The sequence below is a fragment of the Arvicanthis niloticus genome, chromosome 8, assembly GCF_011762505.2.
Source record: "Arvicanthis niloticus isolate mArvNil1 chromosome 8, mArvNil1.pat.X, whole genome shotgun sequence".
NCBI lineage: Eukaryota > Metazoa > Chordata > Mammalia > Rodentia > Muridae > Arvicanthis > Arvicanthis niloticus.
The window spans coordinates 38,588,830-38,598,098 of NC_047665.1; the positions used below are offsets into that span (position 1 = coordinate 38,588,830).

Sequence of the window (9,269 nt, forward strand, 5' to 3'; positions counted from 1 at the left end):
TTACGCGCTATTCGCTCTGGAAGCAAGTTCCTTGGTTTCACCAGGATTTGTGAGACCAGACCAAGGCAGGAAGAAAAACCGCAACCTTGGGGAATCCGGGTTTATCAGGGCTCCGCATCTTCCTAGGGAGCATCCTTTTACGCCAAGGTGGAAGCAGGGGAATGGCTCTGAGACCGCAGATTGCTGCTTCAACCCGGGTCACCAAGGGTTGTAATAGCCGCTTGGTGCGGGTGTCGGAGGACGTACATCTGGATGCATAGCTGGGTATACACCCACACCATGGTCTAGCAAACGGCGGATGTTCCATGTAGGCCGTGTAACGACTGACCGGAAGCAGCTTGCGGATGCTCCAGTGGCGCAATCGGTTAGCGCGCGGTACTTATAGGACAGTGTGTGTGCGCGAGAGCGATGCCGAGGTTGTGAGTTCGAGCCTCACCTGGAGCATTGTTTTCTTAGAATCTTCAAGAGCCCCACCCACACTGCATACTTTTCGTGACTTAAGGTCCTTAACTTGTTTAGTATCAATCAGCCTGTACTTTTAGAATCATTATTTAATTAGTTTTAGAATCCAGCAACGACTAATGATTGCGATAGCCTTCCCTGTCTTGCTATCGTGCTTGGGGAAAAATATAGTAGGATTATGGTGGCAGCTTCGGTTATTTTTAGAATTCAGAAAGACTAATGATTTCGATGGACCACCGCCTTCCCTGTCTTGCTCTCAGGCTTTGGGTTGGGAAAAATAAAGTAGGATTATGGCAGCAGGTTCGGCTTCTCTTGTTTTGTTTTGTTTTTTTTTTTTCCAGCGCAAACGAAAAGTCACATGACAGCGGTGGTGGACTGGGAAGATGGAGAGAATCTGTTTTCAGCTTCCTGGGAATCTCGAACTAGTTTTAGATTGCCTATAGCAGGCTGCATTCCCGCTTCTGTAAATCTATTCATATGCTTTTAAATGTTGTGATACATTAGAACTTTAGGGCAAAGCGTGCTGTAGTTGCACCTCCTTAGCATTTGAGAGTTCTCCTAGCAGAATTACCCCTTCTAGATCACCCCCAGGTATATAGCAAAATCTAGTTTATTTTATTTTTTTAATCACTGGAGTAAAGCAATTCCTGCTGCATATACCTTCAGTTCAGGCAGAATGAGAGTAAATGCAATGCCTTCCCTTAATGTTCACGCTAACAGTTAATAACAGGCCACCTCTGCAGGTGAGGATAAACAGGTGGAGAGCAGCTAACCGTTCTCAGAACTGCTTTTATGATTGGTATCATGGAGTCATGTACTAACTGTACTGTGGAGCCCACATACGAGGAGAGAATAAAATCTATCCAATAAAAAAATAAAATCTACTCCCTCCCCCAGATCTGCCAATATTTGAAAAAGGTTATAAGAAAGGAGAACAGTCCAGGTTGCTCTGATTTCTGGACAGGAATTGTTTACAACAATGGAGCTGGGACATTAGAGGGAGCACTTGTGTCATTTATGTATACAGAGAGTCACAGACCACTGCTCCACCCATGAAACTCTGAAGTATGACATTTCAGAGAGTCAGGAGAGGGAAGGAGAGAGAAATAGAGAGAGATATAGAGAGATATCTGTTCATGCTCTTGTAGCAAAGCTGTTTGGAACTTAGCAGAAAATTAAAGATACAAACGAACTTCCCATAATGTCTGTGGCTTGAACTTTCTCCACAGGGTTGTCCTGCGACTGATGGTGACAACCTGGTCTACATTGAGGAGACAGGGAAAATGCTCAGATACTGTTGGAGACTGCAGAGAATAAGTGCACACACACACTGTGGTCCAAAGGTCATTTAAGGTCATGTGTCCTTTCCCTCCCTGGCCTGGGTAAAAAGAGCAGCGCCTGTGATAGTAGATCCAGTGTGCTGCTACATAGGACTCTTCATTGTCTGAGGAGCAGTGGTGTGGGAGGAGCTGTTAACATCATATTAGAAATGCTTCTCTTCACTTTTTCCCCCATTACTTGGGCATTGCTTTTCTGTTTATTAAAATTACACTTCATGGCCGAGCAGGACTGTTTACCTCTGTATTCCAGTGCTTGAGGAGGCAGAGGCAACTTCGAAGCCAGGCAGTTTCTACTTGTGAGACTTCATGTCTTGTGTTTCTTTAAAAGAAAAACAAATAAAATAGCTATTTGTCCTTGCACGTGAATAAACTTTAAACCCAGCATCATTTTATAAATCACATAAAGTTCATTTTTGTTGCAGATACATGTGGATTTCCTTTTTATGTTTGTCCTCTCCTGCTCCCCTTTGCTCTCTCCTTCCCACCCATATGTGTGTATTTTTTCTGCTCCCACTCCCACTTCACATCAGGGCCTTGACTTGAGGTCCAGGCTGTCCTTGAACTCTCTATGTAAGCCAGGCTAGCCTTAAATTCATGGTAATCCTCCCGACTTAGCCTCCCAAGTGTTTATGGGTAGAAGCTACTACTTAATTACTTTAATTATTACTGTTTTTGTTTTATTATTTGGTCACTGCATGCTGAATAAATGGGTGCTGTTTTTCCTCTGGCTGCTTCCTGCTGATACAGGGGCATCATTGTTAGGGACCCAAAGCAGTTGGAATATTGGTCAAGGCCTAGAAGATCAGGCTGTGTAGTTCGATGTCTCAGCTCTATCAGACCATGTAGGGCTAGGGAAGTATAGGCAGCCTTGGGGAGGTTTGTAAGGTTGGACTACCTGGGGCTAGTTGCCTTGGAACCATCTAGGATATGAAAGGTCCGGGACTCCCCAGAAAGGAGTCCACTTAAGTCACAGGATAGCACGCACCCAAAGGACACACGAGAGACCGTCTTGCTGTAAAGCACATGAGGTGGTTTATTAAATCAGAGCTCTGGGCCAGCCCATAACCCCATATCTCACATAGGGGATAGAGGGACTGACCCCGTGGCTCAGGGGCATAGCGCTTATATATGGGCGGGGTAGGGAAAAATCGAACTTTCGCGCGGGTGCACAGGATTGGTTGTTTTACCTCTTTTGAACACTAGTAGGCCGTACCATGGGGCAGGGTGTAGTTCTTCCCTTGGCCAGTCAGTTTCTGGGATGTTCTTAACAGGCCTTTGTACTGTAACTCCCCCTCCTCTGTAACTAATTAGATGGACCCAAACCTGCTGGCAGGTGCTTTTCTGCCCAAGGTCTAAGGCGAAAAATTTACACATATTTCATAAGATGGCCTTTATAATTTTTCACTCTACAGATATAGATTTCAAGGGAACACCTGGGCTGCTGGGCTTCGGGAGCAGTATGTAGTTGATGAAACCTACTGGGACAGATAGACTAGGGACAGACAGAAAGTAAGGTTAAGGATTTTAGGGAATACTTTTTATCTTAGGTGTACATTTGAAACTTTTAGGTCCATAGTCTTAGTAGTTGGGGAAAAGGAACAGTTGGGGAAAGGGAGGGGGGAATCCCACCATGAAAAATAGACAGGCAGAGAAACATAGGCTGTTGGTTTGCAGCAATATGTATGTGGAGTCCATTTGACCTGTGAGAGGTTGATTTAAGTCGATTTCCTGAAACGTATGAGAATTTTGTAAGTTTACAAAGATAAAAGTTTTAGCGTTGTTTGTAATCTGTACTGAAATCCACATTGTAGGAATGGCAATAGACTTGTTTTGAGTTATAGCAAAAGTTTGGGGAAGCAAACAGGAGAGAGAGAGAGAGAGAGAGAGAGAGAGAGAGAGAGAGAGAGAGAGAGAGAGAGAGAGGTTGGGGTGATGTGTTGGGGTGAGGCTGAAAAAAGGGGGCTGGCACTGAGCAAGTGTGGCAGTGGCCAGTGGGCGAGTCCGGGAGAGAGATGAGGAAAGAGTGAGATTTTTGGTATTTCGGAGCAGGAGGGAGCCTAGACAGCGGTAGCAGCTGGTAGCCGCAGGGAAAGGGTTTTTGATCCAGGACAGCAGCTTCCAGGAGATGCTTCGGCGGTAGGGGAGGGCTCCTGGAGCTGGATGCGCGGCTGGGGCAACAGGGAGAGATCAGAGGGTGTGGGCCTAGAGCCAAGGGCCATTAGTCAGTTCGTGGCAGCAGAGGTTTTGATGGCCACTAGAGCATGAGGTGGAGAACAGAAAGTACAAGGGAAAGAAAGGTTGGAGTGGAGTTAAAAGCAAGCGGAGAAGCAGACTGGGACACGGGATTTTCCGACGGGAGGTGTGTGTGGCTTAGCCCTGGCTGCGTCCTTTCTGAAGCAGCCAAAGTGGGAGGAACATAGGCAGGGACAAGAGTTGGTTTTTGTAGGAGAGTTGGGTTGTTTTCTGTAATAAATAACTCAAACCTATCTTGGCTTTAAGTTACTCTAAGCCCAGAAGCTGCAGGCCTCTGGATTTGTTGACATTTCAGCAGGTGATTAGGTAAATGATTTTTTTTTTTTCTGTCCAGGAAGCCAGAAGTCTCTCTGGCTAGGCCTGTTAACTCTGTGAACTGGAGAGGAAGGAAAGGAAAAGAATTACAATGTTTCATACAGGCAAATATGCAGAGACCCATGTACATTCATAACCCACATTCTGGACAGCCCGACTGTCTGTCTCAATCTGTAGCCGCCTGCGGCCACAAATCAACTGGGTACACCTGAAAGGGGGGCTGGGAATTGAAGGGGGAAGGAGGGCAAGAAGAGATGAGGCCAAGACAAAGTTCTCTGATCAAGGCCTGAAATTTAATAATTGGCTTTCACATATAAAGGGAAAGCCTCACCCTCCAGAGTCTCTTCTCAGTTCAGCCCAGGGGCTGGGCCAGGAGATAGCAGTCTGAAGGTGTCAAGGCTAGCTCAGCAGGCAGTCCATTCAGCTCAACTCCTGTGGCAGACTGCAGGTCTCCAATGCAGGCAGCTTCCCAAGTCCTTTGTTATTCGGATCTCTAGTGGTAAACAGCATGTTCCGGTCTGCTCAACCTAGGGGCTGCTCAACCTAGACAGGTTGGCAGCGTGGGGGAAGGGCACAATTCCCGAATTTTAGTTAAATTAAAAAGAAAAGAGAGAGGTGAAGAGGGACGTCGTGATATCTGGCTACTTCCTGCTGACATTGGGGGTGACGTGTCTCTAGGGGGAACCTAGAAGAATGGACATGGGGGATGTTTGTCCAGTCTTAGGAGAGTTGGCTGTGTCCTGCTGTCCAGGGTTTATGGAGCCCATCTGAGGATAGGTCGGAAGGAACAGGTCCAGTAGAAGCAGGTGTGTGTGATAGGAGATGGAGCATCTGGAGGTTGCTTCTTTGGAGCTGTTTTGGATGCACCTGGACTTGACAAGATGTAGGGAATAAGATTAAGTAAGATGTACATTTGAAACCCAGAGGGATCCCACCCTTTGGAATAGGTAGTAAATGGGAAACTTTAGGCAGATATACTTATCCAGATGGCATCTGTTTGGTCCGTGAAAGATAGATCTGAGTGGTTTTCCTGTAGCTTGTAAATTTACAAAAGAGATAACAGCATAAGTTAATAACACAAGCAGTCTTTAAGATGAACCTTTGTTGGATTGTATAGTGGCATGTTTTATTAGGGGTAGGCAAGTAAATCAGGTCTATTGTTGCTATTAGGCTCCTAGTGTACAGGCAGGGCTGTCCCTGACATCTCATCTCTTCTCCAAGTATATAGAAGGACCGTGGCGATTCTAATTTTGCCAAGGCGGGGATATAGGCCTGACCTCCAGTAATTAAAGGGGACCTTGTAATGGCCCTGGTCCTCCTGTCATTGTCCCGTGAGGCATAAGGGCCATACCCGTCCGATGTCTTTTTCCTGGAGAGGGGATATTTTTGACATCAACCCCTATGCAGTCAGGCTTGTCCCTCAGGGAACCCAGAAACATATTTTTAACTTTTATTTATATTCCCTTGCAGTGCTTCACCTAGCAGCCTATGCAAGAATTCATATCACCAGACAGAGGGGGTTCTGGGTTGCCCCTCTCTGTTTGGTCTAGGGGAGGAAATCTCCTCTTTTAGGTTGGGTGGAGATGAGACTTGGGAACACCCTGGATAGAGTAGCAACCTAGAGTCTCCTTGTCTTCCAAAACCAACATATGACAATGTATCTGACTAGATTTTGTTATCAGATTCTTCATTATCAGAATCATAATTATTAGGCCCACGACCTGTGTCTGTAAGGCTCGGGAAGCCCCCAAAGGGGACCCCACTCGAGTCACAGGATGGCGCGCACCCAAAGGACACACGGAAGACCAACTTGCTGCAAGAACATGAGGTAGTTTAATGGCGGAACGTTCCAGGCCGACACGTGTCTCAATGTGGGAGACAGGGGCATCGACCTCGTGGCTCCAGGGTTTAGGGTTAATATAAGCTCGGGGTGGGGAAAAGGAGAAACTTTCGAGCGGGTGCACACGATTGGTTGTTTTCTAATTTTTGAACATCTGGCCAAACCGGTCCATGGGGGCGGGGAGCAGTTCCTGCAGGCGGATGTTTATCTCTTATCTTCATTCCTGGGATGACTCGGTAGCTCATTGTCCTGTAACTCTGCATTCTTTGTTTACGGATTAACTGGCCTCTGGTTGGCAAACCAGAGGGGCAACTTTAGCTACTCAGGCTAGGGAAAAAGAATCTATAATTCATGAGACCCATAAAATTTTCTTTTATGTCCACTTGACGGACCAATCTTTTAGGCAGCCATCGGGCTCCATTTTCTTTTTCTGAAAAAATGTAGACTGACCCACGAACTCAAATTAAAACAGGATAAGGACCACACCAAGTACCAAGTTAAGGGGTCTCTCCACAAGACCCTGGCAAATGAGTTAGAAGTAACTGGATGCCAATAGCAATCCACTACAGACTGACCTTTAGCATCAGTTTGCAGAAAATTTAAAACAAGACAAGGCAAGGTGTGCTTTTGGTGACCTTGTAGGGTATAATTCCCCCTTTTTAGTTAAAAAAGTCAATTTTTTAGAATTATCTGTAAAACCAAGGAAGAAGCACCATTAACTGTTTTTTCCACACTCAGAGAGTTATGAAGATATTATTTTAAAGTTTCACAATCTCTCTTTCACAATTTCTCATCCTTGAGGATAATAAGGAAATATCAGTAATATTAAATTGTCAACAAACATCTCAAATGTTTGACTGTAGCCAAATAACTGTAATAGCCAGTTCCATTATCTATCTTAGTCTGATATGGAACACCAAGCACAGGAAAATAATATATACAATAACTAATTATATTTTTAGTTGTTCTCTTGTTAAAGTAGTTGCAACTAAAAGGTCTAAAAGGTGTCAACTCACATGTATATATTTTAATTTTTTAATCAAAAATGAGTAACATCTATTTGTCAAAATTGATTATGTATAAGTCCTCAAGGCTTAAGACCACTATGAAAAAATTGAAAATATTGAGAACAAGTTTTTGTAATTTAACTTGCACACTTTCTAGAAATGTCAAATTGTTGTCTTAAGCTATTATTCTTCTGATGTTGTAAAGAATAAGATTGTATGGCCAATTATTTGTGAGGCCTAGAATATGTCTAGTATATAAATCTGTTCTGGCATTGCCCTGGGTTTCAGGCAATCCAATGAGCTTTTAAATGTCTTAAAAAGTTAAGAAACAGTACATGTTTCATAAATTAAGTTGTATTTTTATAAATAAAATTTGAGAATTAGCTATATCTAAAAAAGAAATAATTTTAAGCAATTATAAATCATGAGCCATATACTGGCTATGAGTATATATATTGAAAGCTTGATTTTTTAGCATTTCAAACAGTGGCTACAACACATAATTGTGTTGAAACAGAGGAAACTCAAGAAAATACACATATGATTTAATTACATATATTGTCTTCTCAACAGATGAGGCATCTGTAAATATAGTAAATATCTTTTCTATAGGCTACATGCATAGTAAATTTTAGGAAATATAAAAGCATGTATAGAGAAAAACTGTAACATATGATTATCAAATTTGTCTAAAATGTTTGTCACGTAATAAGCCAAATATCACTATTTTTTAATGACCAATTTAATTGTTATTTGGAATAAAGAATAAACCGTTTATCTAAAATGGTTTTAGGATTTTATCATGTAAACTTGTATAAATCCATATTAATGATTTCTTTTGTCAAAGGGCTGCTGTGGACATATGAGTAGTAACAACACAAACAGCCAACAATTTATTATAGTCTATATAATTTATCTGTTGACAACCAACAGCTCACTATTTTCAAAGCTATCTCTCCTTTATAGTTAATTGTCAAGGGGAATTAGAACTTGTATCCCTTTGAAAAAAATCAAATAGAGGTTTAAATCCTCCTATAGTAAGCTTAAGAAGCTTAAGATGAGGTTTTAGCCAATTAATATCTCTTAACAACTTTTAAAATTTACTAAACTCAAACAAATTAAGATTAAAAGCAAACCATTTTCTTTTTGCATGTACACTTATAAGTCAGAAGATGGCACTAGATTCCCACCACAAATGGTTGTGAGCCAGCACGTGGTTGCTGGGAATTCAACTTTTATATTCTTAAATTATGTCTACCCTTTAACGGCTGAGCCATCTCTCTAGCCCCAACTTTCTTTTTTATTAGAATTTTCTATGTCATAATCTGCTTAGGATATAACTGAGGTCTCACATTTTGAAAATGTGCCTTTGAATCCTTTTTGGAGTACTCCCAAAAAATTTTTAAAGCTCATTATATTGGAGCAATGGCTTGCAGAAAAACTTCTTTAGAGAAATTCGCTAATAAAGTATCACCCAATGAATAATATACACTAAAAGATTTAACCTCTTAATTTCTAGCATCAAAGTAACAATTAACCATTCTTTAAGCAATCATTTCTAACAATATCACTTCATGGGCTCTTAAAAATTATGAATAAATTTACTGACTGCAACCTGTCACCTTTACCAGAAATGTAAAGGAATGGTATAAAAACATCTTTAATATCTATAATAATTCTATAAGCATTTATTGAAATGGCAGTTGGAGTAGGCAAGTCAGGCTGTATAAATCTTAAATTTGAACTTTCTTTTGGATTAATTTAATAATCAATCTTTTTTAGCTGAGTGAAAATATTGGATAAAAGCCAACTTTATTCTCTAATAATTGTTACATATATTAGAGGAATCCAAAGCATCTCATTTTTAACAACGTTGAATAGAAAGGAATTAAAATAATTTGAACCATATTTTATAAGCACATTTCTAGGACTTGGTCTGTGAAGACCCAGGACAAAAAAGAACTCTTGGCTCCTGCTCCTGAGCTGCAGAGCTCAGTCTGCATTGTCTTAATTCAAATGTAAATGTTCTTAATCTCCGGCCTGTTCTCTGAG

General features: G+C 41.8%; 1 non-coding gene across 1 annotated transcript; it reads left to right on the plus strand.

Annotated features, from left to right (window-relative positions):
• The first annotated feature begins 346 nt into the window (after positions 1-346).
• Positions 347-444, plus strand: Trnai-uau (transfer RNA isoleucine (anticodon UAU)). The gene is made up of 2 exons: positions 347-384; positions 409-444. It is a non-coding gene; the product is annotated as a tRNA-Ile (tRNA).
• Positions 445-9,269: the final 8,825 nt, after the last annotated feature.